This window comes from Myodes glareolus, chromosome 7, assembly GCF_982192425.1.
Source record: "Myodes glareolus chromosome 7, mMyoGla1.1, whole genome shotgun sequence".
In the NCBI taxonomy this organism is placed as follows: Eukaryota; Metazoa; Chordata; class Mammalia; order Rodentia; family Cricetidae; genus Myodes; species Myodes glareolus.
The window spans coordinates 89,870,832-89,875,768 of record NC_142032.1 but is presented as its reverse complement, the minus strand read 5'-3'; positions in this window follow the sequence as shown (position 1 = coordinate 89,875,768).

The window sequence follows — 4,937 nt, the reverse complement described above, 5'->3', positions numbered from 1 at the left end:
TCTCTGAAATTCCTAACATATTTTTCAAAAAAGGTTTGGATAAATTAAGGTATTTATCCGCAGGAGAACCAATAAATAACTGGTATGCAGTTATGGTAATGCAGTGAAGTGGAGTGGTATATTAGTTATATTTTGATAAATAAATCTTGCCTGAAGATGAGAAGCAAAGCTATAGCCACTAGAGATCAGGCAATGATAACAAACACCTTTAATCCCAGAATTTAAGAGACTGAGTCAGACGGATCTCTGTGAGTTCAAGGCCACCCTGGGCTACACAAAATCAACGTAGAAATAAATCCAGGTGGTAGTGTCCTACACCTTTAATCCTAGTACTAGGGAGTCACAGACCTTTAATCCCAGCACTGGAGGGAATATAAAATGAGAGGAAGGAGAGGCTCTGTCTGCTTAGTCTGGTCGCTCAGCTTTGGTAGAGGCAAGACTTCTCAAGTGAATTGGCTTCTTTGCTTTTCTGGTTTTTGGATTGAACCCCAATATCTGACTCTGGGTTTTTATTATTCATGCTACGGTGAAGAACTACTCAATAATGGAAAGGTGAAAAGGACACGTGCTATGCATGAAACAACATAGAAAAATCTCCAAAACTTGTCATGGTCTAGAGAGATGGCTCAGAGATTAAGAGTGCTTTTCACTCTGCAGAGGACCTGATTTCGGTTCCCAGCACCCAACCATCTCTAACTTCAGTTCCAGGCTGATGTCCTTTTCTACCCTCTGTGGGCACTGCATGAATGTGGTGCACAGACATACATGCAGGCAAGACACCATATGCATACATTAAAAAATAAATTATAAAACAAGCAATAAAACAGTGTTCCCTGTGAAAAATGGAAGAGGGACAAGCTGCCCATCTGTAGGATCAGAAGCACCTCAGCCCAAGCTCTCAAGCCAGGAGCAGAGTTCACCTCATTTCAGCAAGACTCCTGCTATGCCTTTTTCCTTGCAGAGGATGAGGATACAGAAGCCAGGACAGGGAGACCAGGGTGCTCTGTGCCTTGAAATCTTCCCTGAACATTGGGGGACAGCGGTGGGGGGGAGAAGAGGCAGGGCTGGGTCCTAAGAAGCATTCATTTGGGAAGAAGTTTCATTTGCTGGAGTATGTGTGAGAAGAAGTTTCTGCGGGAGTGTGCATGTGCGTGCATGTGTGTGCGCGTGCATGCAGTTTAGTGTCCTAAATACAAAATATGATTTCCAGTGACACTCTGTGTATGTTGATGGCATACGCATGGGTCCCAGCTGCAGTGCTTCAGGGCATCACAATGAGTTAGCTAGCAGAAGGCAAGGACACCAAGAACCCCTGACGTGTGCCCATTTCAAGATGGGCTTCCAGTGAGGATGCTTGTCCTCTGCAGAGCACAAACACTTCTGAAAATGCTGGGCCTGCTGTGCATCCTGTGTTCCTCTGGAGGGTGTAGGAGAATGGGCCACAGTGTACCTGACCCTTTGGCCCAGAGAGCCTGGCAGCAGGTGAACTAACCTGGCCTGCCCTGCCCGCCCTGTGGTGGCTGCTGTGTCAACAAGTCCCTGGCTTTAGGCAGCTGTGGAAACAATCTGGAGTTCAATCTCCTGAAGGGCTGCCATTACCCTGATGGGTGGGTGGAAAGTACAAATCAATCTCTCTCTCTCTTTCTCTCTCTCTCTCTCTCTCTCTCTCTCTCTCTCTCTCTCTCTCTCTCTCTCCCCGTGTGTGTGTGTGTGTGTGTGTGTGACAGACAATCAGACAGACAGAGACAGACTAAATCCTCAAACTTGGAGTCCCTGTACTTTCAAGCCTCCAAACTATTCACATTCCCTGACACCTTTGAAATTCAAGGCAGTCCCTTTGCTGCAGGAAAGCAGCAGCCCAAAGAAGTCTTTGAGAGACTTTCTTTGCTCAGGTCCCAGAAAGACAGAAAGAAGCAACACTAGAAACCTGGCATGTGGCTCCTTGTAACAACACCCTCTTGGAAAAGGATCCTTCGAAACATGGATTCCTAGGAGACACTGGGAGTTCCCTGCACAGATACACAGCTGAGATATAAATCCCTGTGTAGGAGCTGGGATGTAGTGTTGGTGACCAAGTCCTCCACACAGGCATGGGTGTTGCAATTGACTTGTAGAAGGGGAAGGAGCATGAGGAGTTACCTCATGGGGGTGATTGGAACGACTGAAAAGAGAGGAAATGGGGCCTGGAACATGAAATTCCTAGCTGGGAAATTACTTTGGCTGTGGAAATTTGAGGGAACCTAGGGCACTGGCCTAAGGATTTATAGGCATAGGGGAAAACAAGGCCTTCTGGATCTGTTTAGGCTGATGGACGCAGCTTGGCATGGCAGGGGAGAACCAGGTATTCAGACAGAAGCTGTCCAGAAGCAAGTGTGAAGATTTTTTACTTTAGCTGTAGAAAACAAAATGAACATAATCCTAGCTGGCTTGGATCAGTCCTTCAGGAAGCAAGAGACCCATAAATAAACCATTAGTTCAAAAGACTGTGGAATGCTGTGTGTTGTTTCCAGCTTGGAATCGGTAGGCCGTATCTTGTGGAGTTCTTCTCTGTTTTCCAGGGTCGTTTTCTGACACTTAAAATCTTGGTCATGGGAGGTGGACATTCCTAGGTGACATCCTCCAGGTGAGTCAGGACAGTTAGGAGCACCTACTCTTTCTTTGTTCCTGTAATCACTATGTCTCTTCTCAGAGACGACACCAATGCTTGACATCTGGTAAAGGAGCATTTGAGGTGCACAGAGGAACAAATCCCCGAGTCCTGGGAGCCCTGAGAGGGGTGGCCACACCCCAGGAACAGAAGCAGGGACTTGGAAGGCTGCCTATCTGGAGGAGAAGTAGGCAGTGCCTGCAGAGGGTTTGTTTCCCTGCCAAGGGACTCTGTGAAGATGAAACCAGGGAGCTGGAGCAGGAGGAGGAACAGGAGTCATTTGAGAGTTCCAAGTGAAGCCCTTACAGGGTCCCCACGAGTCCAAGATGACTAATCCTGGGGCGGGGATGAAAGAGACAGTCCAGAAATTCAGCAAGCTTCCCTTGGTCACTAGGACCTGGGGCCCAGATGTTCTCAAGCTTCATTGAAGATGGAGGCCAGCTGTAGCCGGAATGACTTTGTTCAGATCCCAGAAAAGTTCTGCCCGTAAGCTGCTAGCAGTTGAGATAGGAAGACAAAGACTTTCCTTCCGCTTTCAGCTTCCAGGGGAGAGTTCTCTAAGGCTGCAATGGATTATGTGCTAGAAGGGAGTAGGGCATGAACACCACTGATCTTCCAGAGGCCCTGGCTGGGAAAACACGTGGGCATCTGGTCGACCTATTTTTCTTTCCCACCTGCAAGGTGACTTCATTTCACAATTGCCGGGTGAAGGCAAAGGCTTGCCAGTGGGTGGGGACAAAAAAATATCTGAGGTAGGTCTGGGACATCTCTAGAGAATGCATGGTGTTACAGGGCCAGGGGGAAACTCTTCTCTGACCCAATCCCTGTGCACCCTGAACCTAGAAAAGAGACCAGCTAGGTATGAGCTAGCACTGCCTAGTGAGAGGCAAGGGACCCCTCTTCTGAGTATCAAGGGCTGCTGGGACACCAGAACAGTTCACACGTCCTCTACATCCCTGGTATGCCACATATCTGAGTCCTCTTGATTTATGATGTGTGAACTTGTCCACTAGCAAGGTGGTTAAGAGGTTAAGAACACTTGCTACTCTCTCAGTACGGGACAGCATCACATGCACGCATGCACGCAGGCACGCATGCACGCACACATGCGCGCATACGGAAAAAATGGAAGTCCAGAAGCTTTACCTAAAAGACGCCCCGGAAACCAGAGCTTTCAGTGTCCTCTCCAGAAGACTTACCTCTGTACACCCACTGCTGCGTGTCCTGAGTCGCAGTGACCGTTTGTCCAGTCTATTGCTGCTCCTAAGCACATTCTCAAGCTCTGAAGTATGGGCTTAACTCCCCAAAGGGAAACCACATTCACTGGTTTGCAGGAAGGAAGCAAGGAAAGGAAACAGTAAGAAGAAGGAGCTTAGCTGGTAACGGCGGGCGCCGCAAACTGAAGGAGTCCCACTGCAAGCTGCTAGCTTAGCTGCTCCTTTTCTCGCCAAGTGTTTCAAGGCTAGAGTTGTACATTGCAGGAGTGAAACATGTTCAGTCTTAAGTGCACCTGTCCATGTAGCAGGTACCGAGATCCCTGTGCTGCTGAGAGCCAGGGCTATTGAGTTCCAGGGGAAAAGGTGTGCTGTGCACTGTGGCCGGGCCTTCTGTGCGGTCAGCAGAACAGTTAGACCGGGGGCCTGGGAGCTGGGAATCAGGAACCGCCAGGGGTTCTGGACTTTGAGGGCATTCTGTATACAGGGGTGATTTTCTCTAATGGTTCTTGTGATTATCTTTTTATCATGATGTTTAGAAGAAACACTTAATTGATTAAATGATACAGCTCAGTCACTGAGACTTTCTGTACAGATCCCATGAACCAGGCCTCTCAACTCTGGCCTCTTCTAACCTCAGTATCACAGATCTGAACTTTACCACGTTGATCCCATTGGGGTAGGCTACTTGGCAAACCTCACATTGACAAGTTTTGCCACTGTCAGGAAGAGAGCTAATGACACTGCGATCTGACTGTGATGTCAGGCTGGCTGAATAGGTCTGGGATTATGATGGAGAATCATTTTATGACCATAGTGTGGGTTCCAAGGGCTTTCTTTGTCTGGCCCTGAAGGGCCCTTCAAACCTAAACAGTTGGACTGGAAGAAAGTTACTTCTATCTTGGCCATAGAGGAGGGCCAAAAAAGACAGGGAGCAATCCATATTCTAGGCCTTATTAGGCATGGGCCATTTTACATGTTTCTGGAAGGGAAAGCCCAGTGTTCTTTTTTGATGCCGAGTTAATACATCTAGGATGCTTAAATGGCATTGTTTTTTTTTATTTGATTTTTCAAGG